This window comes from Triturus cristatus, chromosome 1_1 (genome assembly GCF_964204655.1).
Source record: "Triturus cristatus chromosome 1_1, aTriCri1.1, whole genome shotgun sequence".
Taxonomy (NCBI): Eukaryota; Metazoa; Chordata; class Amphibia; order Caudata; family Salamandridae; genus Triturus; species Triturus cristatus.
This window is the reverse complement of record NC_140579.1, coordinates 880,194,956-880,219,532: the sequence shown is the minus strand read 5'-3', so window position 1 is coordinate 880,219,532 and position 24,577 is coordinate 880,194,956. Positions and strand designations below refer to the sequence as shown.

Genomic DNA, 24,577 nt, shown 5'->3' with positions numbered 1-24,577 from the left:
GTGTGCCCACCCAAATGGGTAGGGTGCATGATCCATTGCGACAAGTTAGCCAAGTGAAGGGAGTCCAAAAACGCTGCGGAATCAATCGACTCCACTTGATCCAGGTGGAGATTAATGTCACCAAGAAATACATACTTTGAAAAACACAGAGCTCGATAAGCCAGCGCCTCACCACAAGTATCCAAGAAGACCCTGGCTGACCCAGGTGGTCGATAAACCAGGGACACCCCCCCCCCCCCCCCACCCAATATAAATTAGGCGGACAGTTGCAAACGAAAATCCAAGACCTCACAGTCTCCCCAGAGGATAGATGTTTCACTGAAAAAAGACCAACAATCCCTAAACACCATGGCCAAACCACCGCCTCTACCCACTGGGCGGTCCACACGAACTTTAAATCCGGCCGGTGTAACCAGGGCCACGATGGGATTGGAAAAGGCATCAAGTCAGGTCTCAGTGATGAACAAAAGATCTAAAACATTATCAATCAGCAACATCCACATACTGCTTTTTTAGAGATCTGGCATTAATGAGGCAAGCGCTGATGCCCCCAGTTTTAACTTACTCAGCTGGCCTATCGCTCAATGGGGGCTCTGGTGTGAAAAAGAACCCACAGTTTCCACAAACAAAGTCCCGGGACGCCCCTGCCCACTTGCCCCAATGTAACGGGCAAGGAATAGATCTCAGAGAATTCAATATCCCCTTGGAGAGCTGAATGACATTAGTCTCTCCGGAAACTAATCCAACAGAATGGCTCGCCCTGAGCGCTGACTTAGCAATGACGGGCGCAGACGGGCTTGCCTTAGGCACGCCCGCTGCGCGTCCGAATGGACGCCATTTAAATAGGGGGAAGGCTAAAGCCGGCATGCAGCGTGCAGCGACTGGGACGCTGACCGCGAACAACGCGGGTCTCGTCCAAAATAGCCGCTATCCCTCTAACCTCCCACTAAACAAGCAATGAGGCGTAATATAGAAATACTCAAATTGGTTAGAGAAGGCTGATATAATATCACGCGAGTGCAACCAATTCAGCAGTATTGTTTTTTAAATTAAAAGAAAAAAAGTTCAGAGACGCAGCAAATTCAAGTTAACACATTCCCCCCAATTCCCTCTGCTAACAGGAAAATGCTTATTTTTGTCTGAGAAAGTGAAGCGCAACGCACCATTCACCTTTTTTTAAGCGCCGCAGGACCGGACTAACCCCAATTAAATAGGGTTTGCCTAAAACCGGGGTACAGCGACTGGGACGCTGACCGTCAACGCGGGTCTCGTCCAAAATGGCCGCTATCCCTCTAACCGCCCACTAAACAAGCAATGAGGCGTAAAATAGAAATACTCAAATTGGTTAGCGAAGGCTGATATAATATCATGCGAGTGCGACCAATTCAGCAGTATTGTTTTTTAAATTAAAAGAAAAAAGTTCAGAGTTGCAGCAAATTCAAGTTAAAAACACATTCCCCCCAATTCCCTCTGCTAACAACAGGAAAATGCTTATTTTTCTCCGAGAAAGTAAAGCGCAAGGCACCATTCACCTTTTTTTAAGCCTTTTTTAAACTTGTCTGTTGTGACTGAATTCCAGACAGGTAGGAACTGTGAGATACGTCCCCCGAGAGGAGTGGGATGATCGGAGGGAAGTGCAGGGAAGTTACTATTTGGTGGTAGGGGAGGTGCGGTTATTGTTTCCCCGACTTCTTCACTTACCATTGTTGCCTCTGTAGCCGCCACGAACGTATCCTTTGGAGGATGCTTGAGTGGGACTTTTACAGGACGTAGAGGGATGGTCTGAGCCAATGGTTTTGGAGCCAGCTCTACAGAAGGAGCGGCAAAAAGAGCCTCTACGGGAAGGGAATTGCAGACATCTACACAATAGTGTTTAGTGAAAGTGTGCGGTGTAGACCATGTAGCTGCTCTGCAGATATCATCTAAGGGAATGTTTCCTAAAAATGCCATGGAAGCCCATATTTTACGTGTAGAGTGGGCTTTAAGGGGGAACAGTGAGCATACGTTTGGCTTTGTGGTAGCAAATCTGAATGCATTTGACAATCCACCTACCTATCCCAGATTTGGAGATGGGGTTGCCTTTGTGTGGTGGTGAGAAAGATACGAACAGTTGTTTGGTCTTATGAAAGGGTTGTGTTCTCTCGATGTAGTAGAGTAAGGCTCGTTTGACATCTAGTGTGTGGAGAGCTCTTTCTGCAATGGGCTGTGGCTGCGAGAAGAATACGGGCAGTTCCACAGATTGGTTCAGATGAAAGGGAGAAATGACTTTAGGGAGGAATTTTGGATTAGTGCGGAGAACAACTTTGTTATGGTGCATTTGCAGAAAGGGTTCTTGAAGAAACGCGTTACTTACCTGTAACAGCAGTTATCCAGTATTGCCTCACTGCAGACTCAGGATGCGTCCATTGCAAGAAGCCCTCTCGAACCAATGGACACAGAGTACAGGTTCTTTCGAAGACATTATGAAGATAACACCGCAAATATCCAAGAGCCTGGAATGGTGGAGAGATCACAAGAATTTGTCTATAGGACTGCCATTCCTACTTCCAGCAGCACCTCTGGTGATCACCACCGATGCATCCCTGGAAGGCTGGGGAGCCGTCCTACAGGACCTCCAAGTAAGCGGCAAATGGACAAATCAGGAGAAGCAACTCCATATCAATCTTCTGGAACTGAGGGCTGTGTTGTGTATCTGGCGCTACAAGCCTTTTCACCACGCATCCAGAACTCCCAGGTGCTCGTCAGAACGGACAACATCACGACGATGCACTATCTCAACAAACAGGGCGGAACGCGTTCGCTCACTATATCACGCGAATCGCAAAAGGTCTGGAACTGGCTTGTACTCCATGGGATCACGCTCAGGGTGGACTATGTCCCGGGCAAGGACAACACCATTGCGGACGCCCTAAGCAGACAGAAATCCCTCTTCCACGAATGGGAGCTCGACAAGAGTACGCTGGATCACATATTCTCGGAATGGGGAGTCCCAGGAATCTACCTGTTTGCCACCAAGGAGAACGCCAAATGCCCAAACTACGCAAGCTGGCGTCCCCAACCAAGGTCACTCGGAAATGCTTTTTCCATAGGTTGGTTCAGCGTATTTGCGTACGCTTTCCCACCGTTTCCAATGATTTCCAGAGTTCTCAGGAAGATGAAGGCGGAACCCTGTATCCTGATCCTAATTGCCCCGTTCTGGCCGAGGCAGCACTGGTTCTCGGATCTTCATCGCCTCTCCATCAGGGCACCGATTCGTCTGAAGCAGCACCCGAACCTGCTGACAATGTCCAACGGGCAGGTGCAATACCCGAACCTGCAAATGCTCAGGTTATCGGCCTGGCTCCTGAGCACAGAGAGTTCTGTCATCTAAACATCCCGCAAGAATGCAGGGACGTGCTGGCAAAAGCAAGAGCGGACAGTACCAATAAAACGTACTCTCTAAAATGGAAGCGATTCTGCACATGGTGTTTAGAGAAAGGCCTGAGACCACTCCATATCACACCCGAACAGATATTGCCATATCTACTACACTTGGCACAGTCAGGATTGGCGCACGCATCCATAAAGGTGCATCTGGCGGCCATTTCACGATTCACCAGGACCTACAAAGGACCGTCTCTCTGGTCCAATAGGCTTATCAAGCAGTTCCTAAAGGGACTAGATAGATCCTTCCCAAGACCTAGAGGGGTCCCATCGACATGGCACCTCAATGTAGTCCTTAACCAACTCATGAAGCTCCCTTTTGAGCCCATTCATCGAGCATCCATCAAGTACATCTCATGGAAAACGGCTCTGCTGCTCGCTCTAACATCTGCCAGGAGAGTCAGCGAGCTACAGGCTCTATCCATTGAGGAACCCTTCATGCAGTTCAAACAAGACAGGGTGGTGCTGAGGACAAATTCCAAGTTCATACCAAAAGTGCCTTCAGACTTTCACCTTAATGAACCGATGGTTCTACGTTCCTTCTTTGCAAACCCTACCACCGCAGCAGAAAGGGCGCTACACTCCTTGGACCTCAAAAGGTGTCTAGAGTTTTACATAGACAAAACAAAGAGCTTCAGGAAGTCATCACAGCTATTTGTGGCCTACAGTAGGCCAAGGATGGTTATGCCTCCAACGAAACAGAGCATCTCAAGGTGGATCTCCTCAGCGATAGCATTCTGCCATGACGGGGCCGGACGGCTTTTGAGAGCTAAGGTTGCAGCGCATTCCACCAGAGCAATGTCCACATCAGCAGCGCTGTTCGCTGGAGTGCCGATTTTGGACATATGTAGAGCGGCGACGTGGAAGTCACCGCACACCTTCTCCAGACACTACTGCCTGGATGCTGAACTTATGAAGGATGCAGCAGTGGGCCAGGCGGTGCTTCGCCATCTATTCCAGTGAGGTGAGCCTTCCAACATCCCGCCATCCTGGTATGCACATCTCTTGCTGCTATGATATATTGATGTATGCCAATGTTTCAAAGTCGCATGGTAATATGTGTATTATCTAAAATGACTATATGGCTTGATTACATCAGAAATGTGCATAATGTATTGCTGACTACTCTGATTCAGGCATGTGAATCTATGAAAGACACCCCTAATACTGGATAAGAAACGCGTTACTTACCTGTAACAGCAGTTATCCAGTATTGGTGTCTTTCATAGATTCACATGCAACCCTCCCGCCTCCCCTGGAAGGACTCGCGTCTCTCTCTAACTGTATTACGCCTACCTAGCTTGGTGCGTACGAAAATCTGAGGGACTGAGGCTCCTGTCAGGAAGGTTCTAGAGGGAGGTGATAGCTGATTGGCTGGCTCTAAGAGTTTGGTCCTTTTTACATAAGGACAAGGATAGGCTAGTAAGGGGAGGCCCTTAAGCCTATTTTTCTCTATGTATGTCTATAGGACATTACTTTTCTATGTACCGGAGGCTCCCGTCTCGACGACGGGGAATGATTCAGGCATGTGAATCTATGAAAGACACCCCCAATACTGGATAATGGTAAGTGCTTGTATCTCACTGACCCTTCTGAGGGAAATAATGGCTACAAGAAAGGAATATGCTACTTACCAGTATGCATCTGTTCTTGGCATGTAGAGCTGCCGAGCCACACACTTAGGATAAGATCGCCATCTGGTGTTGGGCTAGGATGATTGCAGGTTGTTGTTGTCTTCGGAAGAAGCCTTTGGTCACGAGATAGGTGACTCCTCTGGACAACAGTGTGCATGGGCATCCACTCCATCCTCAGATTGTTTTTCGCCATGATGGGAAATGATAGAGTGTATAAGAAAATAAAGAGAAAGGATGTCCATGTGTGGTGTCTAATTAAGACCATGCTGGAACAGATACAGGTCCCGGGGAGGCGGGTGGGCGTGTGTGGCTCTGCAGCCCTACATGCCAAGAACAGATGCATACTGGTAAGTAGCATATTTCGTTCGAGGCATATGAGCTGTAGATCACACACTTAGGATAGACTATATAGCAGTGTCTCCCCTAGCGGTGGTCACCTGTATCCGTTGCAGCAGTTTGGAATAGAGTTTTTAGGACAGCTTGGCCTACTGAAGCTTGTTGTTTGGATTGCACATCAACACAGTAATGCTTAGTGAAGGTGTGTGTAGTAGACCATGTGGCTGCTTTGCAAATATCTTCTAAGGGGATGTTCCCTAAGAATGCCATAGAAGCCCCTATTTTACGCGTGGAGTGTGCCCTAGGGGGAACTGTAAGAGTATGTTTAGCTTTTTGGTAACATATTTGGATACATTTAACAATCCACCTGGCTATACCGGATTTGGAAATAGGGTTGCCTTTATGTGGTGGAGCGAAAGCAACAAACAGTTGCTTGGTTTTTCGAAAAGGTTTGGTTCTATCGATGTAACAAAGCAAGGCTCTTTTAACATCTAAGGTATGAAGTGCCCTCTCAGCTACTGAGTCTGGATTAGGGAAGAAGACTGGCAGTTCGACTGACTGGTTTAGATGGAAAGGGGAGATGACTTTAGGGAGGAATTTTGGGTTTGTCCTAAGAACCACTTTGTTAAGATGTAGTTGTAGGAAGGGTTCTTCAAGAGTTAAGGCTTGTATTTCACTTACTCTTCGCAGGGATGTGATTGCGACAAGGAAAGCCACTTTCCATGTTAGCAACTGCAGTTCGCATTTGTGCATTGGTTCAAAAGGGGGACCCATGAGCCTGGTTAGATTAATATTAAGGTTCCACACTGGTGAAGGTGGTAATCTTGGAGGAATAATTCTTTTAAGACCTTCCATAAATGCTTTAATGGCTGGTACCTTAAAGAGGGACAGGTGTTGTCTATTTTGCAAGTAGGCTGCTAATGCCGCTAGGTGTAGACGTATAGAGGAACACGCTAAATTGCATCTTTGCAAGTGTAGTAAATAGCAAATGATGTTTTGGATGGAAGCATCCAGTGGACGTATGTCATTGTTAGTGCAGTAAATGGCAAATCTTTTCCATTTTGCTGCATAACACGCCCTAGTAGTAGGTCTTCTGGCTTCTTTTATGATATTCATACAGTCTGGAGAAAGGTTGAGGTACCCGAACTCTAAGACTTCAGGAGCCAGATCGCCAAGTTCAGTGTCAGATGATCTGCGTGTCTGATTTCTCCATGGTTCTGGGTTAATAGAGCCGGGGAGAGATGCAATTTTTGATGTGGAACTAGAGATAGTTCCAGAAGTGTGGTGAACCAGGGTTGACGTGCCCAAGTGGGAGCTACTAGGATGAGTGTTAGCGACTGTTTCAGTTTGCGCACCACAAATGGAATGAGTGGGAGAGGCGGAAAAGCGTACGCAAATCTGCCTGACCAGTTCATCCATATTGCATTGCCCTTCGACTGTGGGTGTGGAAACCTGGCGGCGAAGGTTGGGCATTTTGCGTTTTCGTGTGTGGCGAACAGGTCTATGTCTGGTTGGCCCCATTTTTGGAAGAATGGGAATAGGACTTTGGGGTGTAATTCCCATTCGTGTATTTGCTGTGTGTGGCGACTTAGGAGATCGGCAACCTGGTTGTGAACCCCTGGAAGGTGTTCTGCTAGCAGGTAGATGTTTTGGGGAATTGACCATCTCCAGATGTTCTGTGCGAGTTGGGACAGTTGTAGAGAATGTGTTTCCCCCCCCCTGCTTTTGTATGTAATACATTGTCATCATGTTGTCTGTGCGGATGAGGACCGTTTTGTTCTTTAGATGTACTTGAAAGGATTTCAGTGCTAGGAACACCGCTAGGAGTTCTAGGTGATTGATATGGAGCCGTTTTTGTTGAGTGGTCCATCTGCCCTGAGTGGTGTGTTGGAGGAGGTGGGCTCCCCACCCGGTGAGAGATGCGTCTGTGGTCAGCACTACTTGTGGAAGAGGCTCTAAGAATGGTCGCCCTTTGGACAGGTTGATGGTGTTCCACCATTTTAGTGAACGAAGAGAGCGGCTGTCCACCAACACCAGATCGGTAAGTTGTCCGTGAGCCTGGTTCCACTGTTGTGCTAGACATTCTTGCAAGGGACGCATTTGGAGTCGTGCGTGGGGTACGATGGAGATGCATGACGCCATCATGCCTAACAGTTGCATAAACACTCTTGCTGGAAGAGAGTGTTGAGTTTGAAATTTTAAGATGAGGTTTTGTATGTTGGCTATCCTGGCTGTGCTGGGATAAGCTATGGCCTTGGACTTATATATGGTAGCTCCCAGATATTGATGTATGTGGGAGGGTTGTAGTTGAGATTTGGGATAGTTGATGGTAAATCCCAAGTCGTGTAGGGTTTGAATAGTGCGGTGAGTGTGGAGAACGCATTTGTCGAGAGTATTGGCTTTTATGAGCTAATCGTCGAGATACGGGAAGACATGGATTTGTTTTCTCCTGAGATGCGCTGCCACTACTGCTAAGCATTTGGTGAATACCCTGGGTGCAGTTGTTACTCCGAATGGGAGGACTGTAAACTGATAGTGCTGTCCGTCTACCACAAATCTTAGATACTTCCTGTGAGCGGGATGCATGGGAATTTGAAAGTATGTGTCCTTGAGGTCCAATGTGGCAAGGAAGTCGCCTTGTTGAAGTAGTGGGAGGACTTGTTGGAGAGTGATCATATGGAAGTGATCTGAGTGTATGTACTGGTTTAGTAGTCTGAGGTAGAGTATGGGTCTTAAAGTCTCGTCCTTTTTGGGAATTAGGAAGTATAGAGAATATACTCCTGTACCCTGATGTTGGAGTGGAACTGGTTCTATTGCGTGTTTTTGAAGCAAGGACCGAATTTCCTGTTTGAGGAGTGTAAGATGGTGTGGAGACATTGGACGGTGTTTGGGTGGTATGTGTGGGGGGGTGTTTGGGAGTTGGAGGCAGTAACCAAACTGGATAATTTGTCTTACCCTCTTGTCTGTTGTGATGGAATTCCAGACAGGTAGGAACTGTTGGAGTCTTCCCCCGACTGGAGTGGAATTGTCTGGGGGGAGTGGGGGCAAGTCACTGTTTAGTGGCTGGAGAGGTGCGGATGTTGGTATTGCCCCGTCCTCGGCCCTTGGTATTGTTTCCCCTATATCCTCCTCTAAAATATCCTCTGTTAGGGGATGTTTGTGCGGAGGTTTTGAAGGTGGAAGAGGTGTCTGTTCCCACATTTTTGGAGGCTCCCCTGTAAAAAGAGCGTCGAAAGGAGCCTCGGGGTTGTGGAGACTGTAATGCTCCCATTGATTAAGCAGTCTGGTTATCTTTCTTCATTTTCTCTAGTGCAGTATCTACTGCGGGTCCAAATAGTTGCTCTTGGTTGAATGGTTGAGCAAGAATGGTTGTTTGTACTTCCGGCTTGCAGCCTGAAATACGTGGCCATGCGTGGCGTCTAAGTAGTATGCTTGTGTTAACCGCCCTAGAGGCAGTGTCCGCTGCGTCTAATGCACATTTGATTGACGCATTAGATATCAGTTTTCCCTCCTGGATGAGGTCATTGGCCTGGGATTTGTACTGATCTGGCAGGTGTTGCAAAAGATCTTCTAGTTGATCATAATGAGCCCTATCATATTGAGCTAATAGGGCTTGTGTATTGGCAATACGCCAATGGTTAGCAGCGTGTGCTGCCACCCTTTTGCCCGAGGCCTCTAATAGCTTGGACTCTTTGTCTGGGGGCGGTGTGTCTCCTGTTGTTTGGGAGTTAGCCCGCTTTCATGCATTTGAAACTACTAAAGAGTCTAGAGGGAGCTGTGCCTTAATGTACGCGGGATCTTGTGGGGCTGGTCTATATATTTTTTCAATTCGGGGGTTAAGAACCCTAGCTCTAACAGGGTCTTTAAAAACCTCAGTGGCGTGTTTTATGACCCCTTTAATCATGGGCAAGATCTGAACTGATTTTTGAGACTGCTCAAATGTGTCGAGAAGAAAATCCTCTTCAGGTGTATCTGAGTGCATGGTGACGCCATGGAACAGTGCCACCCTGTTTATCAGCTGCCCAAACCCTAGGTAGTCATCAGGAGAGGAGGGTTTGGAGGGGTATGTAGTGGGATCAGGGATGTCAGGTAAAGGGAAAGCCCAGTCATCTAAGGGTGCAGTATCCGAGAGTGTGAAAGGATCATTAGGATCATTAAGGTCATCCGGGTCTCCCCCTCCCCCTAAATCATCATAATCATCCTGTGGAGGTGGTGTATGTGAAGGAGATGGTAGAGGAGGTGGGGGCAGAAGGGCTGGGATGACAGGTGATATAGGAGAGGAAGGACGAATGGGTGAGGTGGCAAAGTCCTTCTTCTTTATGGGAGCTGGAGGAGGTGTTGTATCCAGCTTCCTTTTCTTGTATGGCACAGCGGTGACATGTCCGGTTTTTGGATTGATGTAAATCCTTTTTTGCGTGGGATCCGGGTGAAAAAGTTCTTCATTGTCCGAAAGTGGCTTTGGTGCCGACTTTTTCGGTTCCGATCTATGTTTTGGGTGATCGGTAGAGTCTCTGGACTTTTTTCGGGCCCGAGGATGGTTTCGGTGCCGAAGAACTTTTCGGTGCCGGCGGAGATTTCGGTGCCGGCGGAGACTTCGGTGCCGGTGGAGACTTCGGTGCCGAAGAACGTTTTGGTGCCGGTGGAGATTTCGGCCTCGATGGTCTCGAAGCCTGCTTCGGTGCCGAGAGTGGTTGAGTCTTCGGTGCCGAAGGTATTGTGGGCACAACAACATGTGGTTTGCTCGAGCCCGAGCCACCTGCAGGCTTATATTTCTTCGGAGCTGGGCCCGAAGGCGGGGCTTCTGAAGACGATTTTCAGTCGCGACCGGGGCCAGCTGGCGGAGTCTTGACCAATGTCTTTTTTGGGGGGGTTGGGGTAGGGGCACTGGTACTCACTCGTTGCCCCGGAGTGATGAGGTCATCAGAATCGTCTGCTTCGGATACGATTCCGAGGTCTTCGGAATCGTCTTCCGGGACATCCTGGGCAAAGATGTCCTCTGGTTCTGGAGCTGGTCTGGCCATGATATGGCGTTTAGCTCTTCGGTCCCGGATGGTTTTCTTGGAACGGAATGCAGCACAGGCTGGACAGTTGGATTTGTTATGTTCCGGCGAGAGGCACAGGTTGCAGACCTCGTGGTGGTCACTGTGGGGGAACTTTGCTCCACATTGGGGGCATTTTTTAAAAGGTGTCCTTTCCATGAGCCGTATCCGGAACCGGTCCGATTGGATTTCGACGTCGAGTTGTAGAGGTTGTTGGTTTCGAAAGCTGGATTTTCAGAAGTTTTCAGCCGGAGTGGAAAAGTTCATCCGAACCCAATAGCGGAAAAAAACAATCTGAGGATGGAGTGGATGCCCATGCGCACTGTTGTCCAGAGGAGGAGTCACCTATCTTGTGACCAAAAGGCTTCTTCCGAAGACAACAACAACCTGCAATCATCCGAGCCTAACACCAGATGGCAATCTTATCCTAAGTGTGTGATCTGCAGCTCATATGCCTCGAACATATGGCTATTAACTCTAGATGGTTGATGTGGAGTAGAGTAACTTTTGGTGAGGTTTCCACCTGCCCTGCATGGTGTGATGTAGTAGGTGAGCTCCCCAGCCGGAGAGCGATGGGTCCGCTGTCAGTACTATCTGTAGAACCGGTTCCAGGAACGGTCGCCCTTTGGAAAGGTTTTTTGTGGTCCAAAACTGCAGAGAGCGATGGGCACGACCGTCTACCAACACCAGATCTGTCAATTGACCCCGGGCCTGGTTCTATTGGCGTGCTAAGCGCTCTTGGAGAGGACGCATATGGAGTCTTGCGTGAGGTACTATGACTATGCAAGAGGCCATCATTCCTATAAGTTGCATGAACACTTGAGCTGGAAGCGATTGTTCCGGTTGAAATTTGGCACGTAGAGCCTGAATGCTTGCTATCCTGGCAGGGCTGGGATAGGCTCGCGCTTTTGAGGTATCTATGGTGGCACCGAGGTATTGGTTTACGTGGGACGGTTGCAGATGGGACTTTGTGTGGTTTACCGTGAAGCCCAGTTCGTGAAGTAGTTGGATAGTGGCATGAGTGTGTCGTACACACCTGGTTGTATGAGCTGGCTTTTATGAGCCAGTCGTCTAGGTATGGGAAGACGTGGACGTGTTGTCTTCGCAGGTGTGCTGCCACTACCGCTAGGCACTTGGTAAACACCTGTGGTGCTGTAGTGACTCCGAATGGGAGCACTTTGAACAGATAGTGTTGACCATCCACTACAAATCTGAGAAACTTCCTGTGAGCTTTGTGAACAGGAATGTGGAAATAGGCGTCCTGGGAGGTCTAGGGTGGCAAGGAAGTCGTTTTGGGAGAGCAGGGGAAGTACCTGCTGGAGTGTGACCATGTGGAAATGGTCTGAGTGTATATAGTGATTTATGGGTCTGAGGTCCAGGATGGGCCTTAGAGTGTCGTCTCTTTTTGGTATGAGAAAATATAGGGAGTAAACTCCCATATTTTGTTGGTGGGTAGGAACTAGTTCTATCGCACTCTTCTGTAAGAGGGAGATTACCTCCTGCTTTAGAAGTGACAAATGTTCCTGTGACATTGGGAGTTGTTTGGGTGGAATATTTGGGGGGGTAGAAGTTAGTTTGAGGCAGTAGACTGACCGAAATATTTGTGTTACCCATTTATCTGAGGTGATATTAGTCCAGACAGGAAGGAAATTGTGGAGTCTGCCCCCGACCGGAGTGGGATGGTCTGGGGGGAGTGGAGGGAAGTCATTGGGTAGGGGTGGAGGCCGAGCGGGAGGTGTTAGTATTGCCTCTGCCTTTATTATTGTTGCCCCTGTAGCCGCCTCTTTGGTAACCCCTTGTGAAGGTGGATTGGGTAGGGGCTTTATAGGAAGTAGAAGCGTTATCGGAGGAGTAGCCTCTGGAGGGGCTTCGAAAGGAAGAGCAGCGAAAGGAGCGCCTGGGAGGGTGCGACTGTAAGGCTCCCATACACTTCGCCATATCTGTGTCTTTTTTCATCTTTTCCAGGGCATTGTCAACGTTTGGGCCGAACAGATGTTCCTGGTCAAAGGGGTGGTTCAGGTTGGAAGCCTGCACCTCGGAATTGAAACCTGAAATTCGTAGCCAGGCGTTGGAAGCCTGCACCTCGGAATTGAAACCTGAAATTCGTAGCCAGGCATGCCTACGGAGGACGACGCTGGTGTTAATTGCCCTAGAGGCAGTGTCAGCTACATCTAGGGCGCAGCGAATGGAGGTGTTGGTGATGGTTTTACCCTCCTGGATTAGCTAGTTGGCTCTATTTTTGTATTTGTGAGGGAGGTGTTGCATTATGGCTTCCAGTTCATCATATTGTGCCCCGTCATATCTTGCCAAAAGCGCTTGTGTGTTTTTGATGCGCCATATGTTGGCAGCCTGGGATGCAGTGCGCTCGCAAGAGGTGTCCAGGAGTTTGGACTCCTTATCAGGTGGTGGTGCCTCGCCTGATGCCTGTGAGTTTGCACGCTTTCTTGCAGTGGACACTACTAGGGAGTCTAGTGGTGCTGGCCCTCTGATGTGGGTGGGGTCTGTAGGGGCGGCCTTATACTTCTTCTCGATGCGAGAGTTGATGACCCTGGCCCTGACCGGGTCTTTAAAGACATCCGGCGCATCCTTGAAAACCCCTTTAAGCATGGGCAGGATGGAAGTGGCCCTGTGTGTTGTGTCAAAGCTATCTAGGAGGAAGTCCTCCTCCACGGGGTCTGTATGGAGATCAACTCCGTGGTAGTGTGCAGCCCTATGGAGTAGTTGGTTAAAGCCCATTGTGTCTTCGGGGGGGGGGGGGGGGGGGGGCGGTCTTGAAGGGTAAAGGTCGTCTTGCGGGACGTTAGGGATGTCTGGAATGTTATAGTCCCATGGGTCTGGAGAGCCTGTAGGAGTGGGGTCCCCTGTGGGTTGGTCATGGGGCTCGTCCCCTGTGTCATCCTAGACATCGTCGTCATCCTCATCCGGAGAGGGTGTGGGAGAATGATGAGGTGGGGGAGGTGGGGGAGGAGGAGGAGGATGAGGTAAAGGTATTCTCAAAGGGGAGGTAGCAAAGTCTTTCCTCTTTGGAGGTGGAGCTGGGGCAGGCTTGTCCAGCGGTCTCTTTTTGATGCGGAGCATCAAATGTCCAGTTTTAGGGTCTTTGACAAGTGTTTTTTGTAGTGGATCAGGCCGAAATAGTTCTTCCGTGAGTGGCCGATCCGTCGGCGCCGAAGGCGTTGGAGCGGTAGGTTTTTTTAGTCTTGGAGTCGGCATCGGTTCGTTGTTTTTAACTGTGCGGCTTCGAGATGGCTGGTTGTTTCCTCGGCTCCGAGATTACTTTCGGCTTCGAGGTGTGGGTGTCGATGGCTTTGGGTTTTTTGCTCGGGGACGGTGTCGGCACCGAGGAGCTGGTGCTTGTCTTCGGCGCGGAGTGCTTTGGTTTGGAGCTCGGCGCGGAGGAGGAGGCCATTTACTTTTTAGGCGCCGGGGCGGAGGAGTGTTTCTCAGCACAGACGACAGGCTGGCTCGAGCCCGAGCCGCCAGAAGGCTTGATAGGCTTCTTAACCAGGCCCGAAGGCGAGGTGTGGGAAGCAATGTCTTTGGTGGTGCCTAGGCCCGAGGGCGAAGGTGTGACCGAAGCCTTTTTCGATGCCATCGAGGGTGGGGGTGGATGTTAGTACTCACGCCCCTTTGTGCCGGAGAGATGTCCTCGACATCCGAGTCGTCGGCTTCGGAGGCGCTGACGAGGCCCTCTTCGGTGTGCTGTTCTTCTGGAACATCTACGCTTGCTTTGAAGAGGTCGTCGGGGATCGCTGTCGACGAGTGTGCCATGGTTCTCCTCGCCCTTCGGTCTCGAATGGTCTTCTTGGACCGGAAGGATTTGCACGCCGGACAGTCTCTAGCCTTGTGTTCAGGGGAGAGGCAGAGGTTGCACACATCATGGAGATCGGTGTGGGGAAATTTGGACCCACATCGAGGACACTTCTTGAATGGAGTCCTTTCCATCAGCCAGGACCGGAGCTTAGGTAGGCCCGAAGGCCTTCGTCGACGACCGGAATCGAAGACTTCGAACGATGAGTCGCGTCGAGTGTGGAGATCACGATCGAAAACAATGGGGAGGATTGCGCGCCGATCAGAAGAACTGGAAACTGTTCGGAACCGGAGCGCGAAGAACATATCCGAGCCCGATGGCAGAAAAAAACAATCTGACGATGGAGCCGAAGCCCATGTGCAATACGATCCAAAGGAGGAGTCACATACCTCGTGACTTCCAAAGACTTTCCAAGAGGAAAAACTACTGCAAACATCCGGGCCCAACACCAGATGGTGATCTATGCACAATTGCACAATCTGCAGCTCATATGCCTCGAACATTGAGTTAATTGGCTTTCAGGTAATTACTCGACTGGCAAAGTTAAGGTTCTGGGCACAGACTCGGGGGGGGAGGGGTCTCCCAGGTTCAGGTAGGTACATTTGTTACACCCTCAGCCGCACTGGGGCTGCCGGGTGCAGAGTTAGTTAGGCCCAATGTTATCCTATGGGAGGCAGGGGAGCCTTGGTTGGTGGCTGCTGACTAGCAGGCCACGCGGCTGTGGAAGCTGGGCTCCTGGTCACTTGCTCAGGGCAAATGGCGAAGTAGATAGGTGCAAAGATAAAACTGCCAGGGCCACTCGGGCGGCTGGGTGCAGGGTGCTTTTGAGCCTTCGGGCGCTCAATTTATTTCAATGGGAAGGCTCCGGTTTGGAAAAAGACTGCAAGCTCGGTGACGAAGATTCTTCAGGTGCCACCACCACTTCAAGAGGTAAGTTGGGTAGTTGGAGGATAGGTAGGTAGGGGACGAAGGGCGCCGGGTGCAGGGGTGCCTTTTGGTGTCGGGAAATCTTACCCTCTGTTGATCGCGGTTGGAGGGGTACCTGGTTCTGAGGCTGCAGGCGTCATCAGGAGCGTCTAGGGGAGTCCTTGGGTGCCGGACTCGGGGTCACAGTCGCCGGGGGGTCGTCCTCGTGGTCTTTGTTCACTCCGGCACAGGACAGGCTTGGCGCGTGCAGAGTGGGCAGGGTTCGCGGTTCCGGGCTGATGCCAGGGATTAGATGCTGAGTTTGAGCAGAGCCTCTGCTCATGGGAGTCCCAGGTGCTTAGAGCCAAAAGGTAGCCAGGTCCTCCGGGGTTTGTGGGGTTGCTAGCCACAACAGGTGCCGGGTTGTAGCAGGAGCAGGTTCGAGGGTCGACAGGCCGGTAGCGCTGGGGCCAAAGCAGTTGGTGTCTTCCTCTTCTTAGCAGCTGCACTGCAGGTCTTCTTTCTTCTTGCTCTTCTTTGTATTTTTGAATCTGGAATCTGGAGAAGGAAGGTTCAGGGTGCCCCTAAATACTAGATTTAGGGGCGTTACAGGTATGTAAAGGGCAGGGACCAATGGGTCCCTATCCTGGGGTGGGTACACCCCCTATTCTGCCACTCTCCTGTGGGAGGGGCGCAGTAGCCTAGTCCTGATGGGTAGGGCCTCCCATCTGCAAGATGGCGAGCGCCAGGAGATGTGCTTCACCTCGCCTCCCCCACGTGAGGGGTGGGGTTGGCAGGCTGGCACATCCCCTGTCCTTATTTGGGGTTTCCGGCCAGGCTTCCTGCCAGAGTGGGGGTTGCAAGTGGCCTGGGGAAGCTCACAGAGGCGGCAGGCCTTTGAAGTTTCCCGCTGCCCATCCTGGGGGAGGAGACCTGCACCTCGCCCAAGATGTGCATTGTTGCAGGCCCAGGAGAACAGGGGCTCTCCTACCCATGGGTCCAGCAACATGTCTGCTGTGTGGCAGCCTAGGCAGCCTCTCAGACCAGACGTGGATTGTAGTTTAGGTTTCAGGGGGCATCTCTAAAATGCCCTCTGTGGTGCTTGGTACATTAAATCCCACACTGGTATCAGTGCGGTGTTAAATGTGCTGAGAAATTTGATACAAAACTTCTCAGTCTTCAGTGTTGCCATTATGGTGCTGGGGAGTTCGTGTTTGACGAGCTCTCAGCACCATGAGATGGCTAATGTATGCCAGGGCAGTGGAGGTGGTGGGCATGGCACACAGGGATGTGTGCCATGTTGACTTTGTTTTGTCTTGTACCCGACACCCAGCCTGCAAGGGCAGTGTGTGGGTGTTAGGGTACAGGGCCTCAATGGGTGGCACAATGAGTGCTGCAGCCCTTCGACGCCTTCCCGGGTCACAAGGCCCTGGGTACCTAGGGTACCATTTACTAGGGGCTGACATGTGGCCAGGGTTTGCCAATTTGGGTTTGAGGTTTTTGTTTAGGGAAGGAACATAGGCCCTGGGCACCTGATTGGCAGGAGTCCAGGGCACACTCAGTCAAAGTACATTCAGCAATTCAGCAAAAAGTGGGGGCATACCATGCAAGAAAGATGGCACTTTCTCACAATGTTTCAACTGAGGGCCCGAAAAGATGCTCTTGATCAAAGGGCTGATTTGGAATAGCAGATTGTACCTTCTGTTTGAATCTGGAGACTCTGTTCCAAGCATGCCCGCGCAACAAAACGCTAGTGTTAATGGCGCGAGATGCGGTATCAGCAGCGTCGAGTGCACATTTAATTGAGGTGTTTGTGATTAATTTCCCCTCTTGTATAAGGTTGTTGGCCTTTTGTTTGTACAGGTCAGGAAGGTGTTCCATGAGCTTTTCCAGCTTGTCATAGTGAGCCCTGTCGTACCTGGCCAGTAAAGCTTGGGCATTGGCAATCCGCCAATGATTTGCAGCCTGTGACGCAATACGTTTACCAGATGTGTCTAGTAGTTTGGACTCCTTATCAGGAGGGGGGGTGTTGCCTGTAATCTGCGAGTTTGCCCTCTTGTGTGCATTAGACACCACAAGAGAATCCAAAGGGACCTGACCTTTAATGTATATTGGGTCATTGGGAGCTGCCTTGTAATTTTTATCTATCCTGCGGTTTAGAATCCTGGCTCTAAAAGGGCCTTTAAAAATATCAGGGGAATGTTTGAGCATGCCTTTTAACATTGGCAGAGTGCTGGACTTTTGCGAGGGTGCAAAAGTTTCAAGTAAAGAATCATCCTCTAAGAGATCAGAATTCAACTGTGCCCCATGGTATTGGGCAGCCCTATTGATGAGTTGCGCAAACACAATATTGTCATCTGGTGGTGATGGCCTAGATGGATAGCGGTCCGGGTCATTATGGGAGTCAGGATCGGAGTTGTAGTTATCCCAAGGGTCAACATTGTGTGGGATGGTATGTGCATCATCATCCCCATGTGGCTCTATATTCCGACCCCCATCGGTATGATCATCCTCCGTATCTGATGTTTGAGGTGAAACAATATGTTGTGGGGTGTGTGGTGGAGAAATTGGAGGATTTGGATACACTGGAGGAGGAGAAGAAGGTGGGGAGGCGTTAGTACTCATCTTTCTTTTCAAGGGTATTTGAGGTTCTTCAGAAGCGTCCAGTTTCCTCTTTTTTGGAAGCTTGGCGACTACTTTGGCAGTCTATGGATCAATAGAAAGAGTTTTTTGTTTTGGATCCCAAAAAATCAGTTACAGTTTGCGTGGGTAAGATGTCTTTCCTCGGTGCCGAAGATTTTGGGTCAAAATATTCTTTGGGCCGAGGTTCTGAGACTTTCTGTGGGGTATTGGACTCCTTGGGTTTTGTTCTAGGAGTTTGTGGTTCCGAGACTTTTTTCGGCTCTGATGATTTTTTCGGTTCCGAAGCAGTTTTTGGCTCCGAAGATTTTTTCGGATCGGAGTGTTTGTCCTTGGTATGTTTCGACACCGAGGGCTTCGGCGTCGACGAAGAAGGGCTTCTAACCTACTTAGACTGATGCTTTGGTGCCGAAGGTGCCTTTCGGCGCCGGAATGAGGTTGGCTCGAGCCCGAGCCGGAAGGCATATCGTATAGTTTCTTACCTGTCGGTGTAGTTTTGCAGCTTGAAGACTTTCTGGATTCACTATGCTGTGCATTATTCCGCCATCTAGTGGTTGGGTCCGGAATTGTAGTATTTCTTTTTTTTTCCGTGGCCCAGGTGGGCGTCGACATACCACCATTTGGTGTCCTTCGTGACGACGCGCTTTCTCTGGAAGCTCCCACCTTTGGTCGCCATCTTCGGATTCTTTTTTCTTCTTTTTTTTTGCTAGTTCTTCTCATTTAGTCCTTGTAAAGTCTTTCACCTTCTGCCCCCCCCCCTTTATCCTCCGGTCTCATCTTTCTGGCGGAGGAGGGTGGGTTCGCTAGTGAATCCAGAAAGTCTTCAAGCTGCAAAACTACACCGACAGGTAAGAAACTATACGTTTTGCAGCGTGAATCTTTCTGGATTCACTATGCTGTGCATCGACTTTGTAGTGGTTTGTCCTTATTGTGGTGGTTGGGTGGAAGATGAGCATTGGTTACTGAAAACGTGTTACAAGACCTTCTGTCCCACTTGCGCTTCTTTGTTCATTTGGATATCCACTCAGTAGTGTTTCGTGAACGTGTGCACTGAAGACCATGTAGCCGCTTGGCAAATGTCTAGAAATGGTGTGTTGGCTAGAAACGCAATAGTTGCTCCTTTCTTAATTGTTGAGTGAGCATGAACTGCTCCTTGTAATGGTTGAGCTGCCTGTTTGTGGCAGAGCAGTATGGTTTGTGCAATCCATCGTGCAATGGTATTTTTGGTAACAGGTCGTCCCAAAAAACTGCTGGCGAAGGATACAAAAAATTGCTTTGTTTTTCTGCACTCTTTTGTCCTTTCCATATAGTGCATCACTGCCCTCCTGGTGTCCAGTGTGTGTAAAGCCCTTTCTGAGCTCGTGGACGGTTTTTGGAAAAAACCTGGTATTTGAACTGTCTGGTTGATGTGGAACTTAGACACCACCTTTGGCATGAAATGCGGGTCCGTTCTCATGACAATCCTATCACTGTGCATTTGCAGGTAGGGTTCTTGGAATGTTAGCGCTTGCAATTCACTGACTCTTCGCAGTGATGTGATGGCTACTAGGAAGGCTGTCTTTAGTGTGAGCATATGAAGTGTAGCTTTGTGAATAGGCTCAAATGGTGCCTTCATCAGTTGTGTTAGCGTAGTGTGAGGTTCCATGCTGGCGCTGGCATTCTGCCTGGAGGTGTGATCCTTTTTGCACCTTATAGGAATCTTTTTACCACCTGTGATGTGAAGAAACATTTCACTGTTTCTCCTCTTGTATAAGCCACAATTGCCGCTAAGTGGACCCTTAGGGATGTGTAGCCTAGTTTATTCTACAGTAGATGCGTCAAGTATCTTAGTACTTTTGATTCCTTAGTAATTTTTGTTTGAAGTTTCTCCCTAATGCACCATTCGGGGAATCTTTTCCACTTTGCTACGTAGCACTTTCTTGTGGCTGGTCTTCTTGCCTCTCATGATTACCGCCATCGTGCTTGCCGGTAATTTGAGGTGTGCGAACTCTAGGTCTTTCTGGTTCGGGGTGTAGTACTCATCCGTTTTGCATCGTTAGCAGGTCCTTCCTGGCGGGGAACCTGTGTGCGTGCGTTGGTGACATCTCCATGGTTTGTGAGAACCAGGTTTGTCTGGCCCACTGGGGTGCTATCAGGATGAGCGTCATGCTGCTGAACCTGCATTTGTTCAGCACCCTGTGTAGTAGCGGTATTGGTGGAAAAGCGAAGGCAAATGTCCCTGACCAGCCTGACCAGCTTATTTATAGCGCATTCCCCAGGGACTGTTTGCACGGTACTCTGGATGCGAAGTTTTGGCATTTTGGTGTGTTGCAAAGAAGTCTATTTGTGGAGTCCCCCATTTGTGGAATACCGTCTGGATTTCCTGTTGGTTGATCTCCCATTCGTGGGATGCTGACGTCTGTTTGCTGAGCCAGTCTGCTTCTACATTGTCCTTCCCTGGTAGATGTATTGCTAACAGGTATATTTTTCTGGGGATTGCCCATCTCCATATTTCCTGGGCTAGCCGGGAGAGTGTCACTGAATGTGTCCCTCCTTGCTTGTTGATGTAGAACATGGTAGTTGTATTGTCTGTATCAGTACTCTGTTCCCGTACAGCAGTTTCTGAAAGGCCTTTAAGGCTAGGAACACAGTCTTGAGTTCTAGGTAATTGATGTGCTTTATTGCATCTTGAAGTCGCCACAACCCCCTTACTTTGAGGTTGTTTGTGTGCGCTCCCCACCCCTTCTGGGAGAAGTCTGTTGGAATGGTTACAGTTGGAGTTGGTTGTGTGAATGGACTCCCCTGTGCTAAGTTCTTCTGGTTCCACCATTCTATTTCTTGCTGTACTGTGTGTTACAACCACTAGATCCTCCCAACTCCCTGTTGCTTGTGACCATTGATGCTGGATCCATTCTTAGAATGGTCTCATGTGTAGGCGAATATTGTGTACCAAATGTATGCATGATGCCATCCTCCCCATCAGTTTGCTCACAATCCTCACTCTCAGAGCTTGCCCCTTGCGGTAAAGACGCGTCTCCTTGCATATAGCCAGAGTCCTCTTTGCACATGGCATCACCGTGCTCTGTATGGTGTTGATCTCTGCTCCTCAGAAACTCTTCAGTTGTTCTGGTTCTGTTGACGTCTTCTCCCAATGGATCGAAAACCCCAGTTGGGCAAGTGTCTATCACTAGCTCACTGTGCCTCTTGCACCTGTGGTATGAGCTTGCTTTTACCAGCAGGTCAGAGGTATGGGTATACATGTATCCCCTTCCTCCTTAAGTGTGCTGCTACTGCCGCCAGACATTTTGTTAAGACTCCTGGTGCTGATTTTAGTCCGAAAGCTAGCACTGTGAACTGGTAGTGATTTGTGCCTATTGTAAACCTGAAGAGGTGTTTGTGTTTGCTGTTGATGGGGATGTGCAAGTAGGCATCCTTTAAGTCTATAGTTGCCATGTAGTCTCCTTTTTGTAGTCGAGGTATGACCTCTTGGAGCGAGGTCATCTTGAACTTTGAGTTTTTATGAACCTGTTTAGGAATCTGAGGTCTAGAATTGGACGTAATGTTCCGTCTACCTTTGGTATGAGGAAGTAGGTTGAGAATAATACCCCTTTGTTCCTTTGTTTTTGTGGCACAATTTCTATGGCTCTTTTCTTTAGCAGTTCTCTAGCTTCCTGCCTCAAGTGTGTCAGCTCTTCTGTTGTGCGCACTCTGACCCTTGGCCTTCTGTTTTGCGGTGGCCTTTCCAGGTCTATACAGTACCCATATTGCATGAGGTTCAATATCCATTTGTCTGGCGTTATTTTCCTCCACTCCTGGAGAAAGTGTCTTAATCTGCATCCTACCGGTGATGTGTGTTGGAGGCGCTGTTGAAGATTTAGATTTTTGGCTGGTTTTTGTCTTGGCTCTTTCTGCACTTCCTGAGGTCTCATCCAGGTGTGCGTTGTTTTTGCTGGTGAGTCACTTTTCTGTGGGAGGCTTGTGAGAAAGTGGCTCTGTATATACTGTTCCCAAATAGGTACAGGGTGTACAGAGTCCACAGTCCCCAGAGGTTTGGCAGAGACTAAAGTTAGATATAACCTTACTCTCTAAAGTGGTAGCTTGGTCGAGCAGTAAGGCAGTATCAGAGGACAGTGTAAAGCATTTGTTGCACACACTCAGCCAGCAAATGGTCTCACACACTCAAGAACTGAACTCTAGGCCAATGGTTTATATATAAAAAATATATGCTTGTTTTATTTTAGAACCAACAATTGGATTTAAAATATACTTTCTCAGAATGAGATGCTTTATAAAAATACTTTTGTAATATGCAATTGACTTTTGTAGAAAGTTACAAGTGGTTGCAATAGGCAACACAATTTTAAACACAATAATGCATTGAGTTCAATGGAAGTTTCAAGTTATTTGCCACAGATTACTTTTAGGATTACTTTTGGAATTCCAGGACTGGATCCTAGATTCAGTCCTGGGTCAGTACATGGAATCAAGTGATAAAAGTCGACTTAATGACTGATGATTTTTAGACTATATTTTGCTATTTTAAAAGTTGACACTTAGAAAATATTTCATAGAAAACAGTCCATGATTCCCTATTCAAGTTACAGGTATAGTATGTTCTCGTTACTTTTGTAGTCCAGTACTGGGTGCCTAGACTCAGTGATGGGACCATTATCCAAAACAGGTAAGTAATTACGTATTCAGAAATTATACGTTTTTTTAAAGAATATTTAAAGATTGCAGAAATTGACACTTAGAAGAAATTTCACAGAAAAACAAGTCAATGATTTCCTATGGGAGAAAATTGGGTTACTGGTTAAGTACAGTTGTAAGTATTTTTCAGAGTCAGTGCTGGGCACTAAGAACCAGCACTGGGAGCTCACCCAATAGCAGGTGAGTATTTTCGTTACTCGGCTGATTTTTGGTGAATATTTTAAGTTTTGAAAAGTCCACACTTAGAAGAAATTTCAGAAAAAGCCAGGCAATGTTACCCTATGAAGAAAATTGAGTTATCGGTTTAAAGTAAGTACTTGTGAGAAAGTGCCATCTTTCTTGCATGGTATGCCCCCACTTTTTGCTGAATTGCTGAATGTACTTTGACTGACTGTGCCCTGGACTCCTGCCAATCAGGTGCCCAGGGCCTATGTTCCTTCCCTAAAGACCTAAAACCAAAATTGGCAAACCCTGGCCACATGTCAGCCTCTGGTAAATGGTACCCTAGGTACCCAGGGCCTTGTGACCAGACAAGGCCTCTAAGGCCTGCAGCACTCATTGTGCCACCCTTAGAGGCCCTGTACCCTAACATACACACACTTCCCTTGCAGGCTGGGTGTCTGGGTGCAAGACAAAACAGAGTCAACATGGGACACATCCCTGTGTGCCATGCCCATCACCTACACTGCCATGGCATACATCAGCCACCCCTCTAGCTGGGTTCCCTATGCCAGTGGTGTGGGCACAGGAGCAGGAGCCATGTGCCCCTACAGTACCCAGGTCCATTCCTGGGCACTGTAAGTGCAGTGCTGCCATTTAAGAGTACATGGTGCTGAGAGCTCGTCAAACACGAACTCCACAGCACCACTGAAGACTGAGAAGTTTGGTATCAAACTTCTCAGCACATTAAATCCGCACTGATGCCAGTGCGCGATTCAATGTACCAAGCACCCCAGAGGGCATCTTAGAGATGCCCCCTGAAACCTAACCTACAATCCACGTCTGGTCTGGGAGGCTGCCACACAGCAGACATGTTGCTGGACCCCTGGGTAGGAGAGCCCCTGCTCTCCTGGGCCTGCAACAATGTACATCCTGGGCGAGGTGCTAAATCTCCTCCCCCAGGATGGGCAGGGGGAAGCTTCAAAGGCATGCCGCCTCAGTGAGCTTCCCCAGGCCACTGGCAGCCCCCACTCTGGCGGGAAGCCTGGCCGGAAACCCCAAATAAGGACAGGGGGATGTGCCAGCCTGCCAACCCCAACCCTCAGGTGGGGGAGGCGAGGTGAAGCACATCTCCGGGCTCTCGCCATCTTGAAGATGGGAAGCCCTACCCTATCACGACTAGGCTACTGCCCCCCTCCCACAGGAGAGGCAGGATAGGGGGGTGTACCCACCCAATTGGTCCCTGCCCTCCACCTACCTGTAATGCCCCTAAATCTAGTATTTAGGGGCACCCTGAACCTTCCTGCTTTGGCCCCAGCCCTACCGGCCTGTCGACCCTCGAACCTGCTCCTGCTACAACCCAGCATCTCTTGTGGCCAGCAACCTCACAAACCCCGGAGGACCTGGCTACTTTTTGGCTCAAAGCACCAGGGACTACCATGAGTAGAGGCTCTACTCAAAATCTACTTCTAATCCCTGGCAGCAGCCCAGAACCGCGAACCCAGCACACTCTGCACCCGCAAAGCCTGGCCTGTGCCGGAGTGAACAAAGACCACGAGGACGACCCCACGGCGATTGTGACCCAGAGTGACACCCAAGGACATCCGTCTCCTCTTTGCCGCCAGAGACGGATAGGTCTTGATCACCTTGTTGCTTCGGCTGCACATTGGGATCTGCTCCGAAGATGTCCGGAATCGAACTGCTTCCGCGAGACATTACGTGACATCGAGCTCGACGATCACAGATGGTTTTCTTCGACCTGACCGATGCACAGGCCTTGCAGTTCTTGTCTTCGTGCTCCAGGGAGAGGCAGAGATTACAAACCTCGTGCAAGTCTGTGTGTGGGAACTTAGCACCACACCCGGGGCATTTTTTTTAAAGGAGCCTTTTCCATTGACTGCAGGCGAGGTCGGCGCGTCGAGGCCCAACGGCCCACGTCG

General features: G+C 49.3%; 1 protein-coding gene and 1 pseudogene across 7 annotated transcripts in view; both read right to left on the bottom strand.

Annotated features, from left to right (window-relative positions):
• LOC146871233 (uncharacterized) overlaps positions 1 to 21,605 on the bottom strand; it is a 47,764-nt pseudogene extending 26,159 nt beyond the window's left edge.
• Positions 1 to 24,577, bottom strand: part of LOC146871232 (ATP-dependent chromatin remodeler CHD8-like) — a 2,388,691-nt gene that overhangs the window by 1,997,584 nt on the left and 366,530 nt on the right. The gene's annotated exons all lie outside the window — the stretch shown is intronic.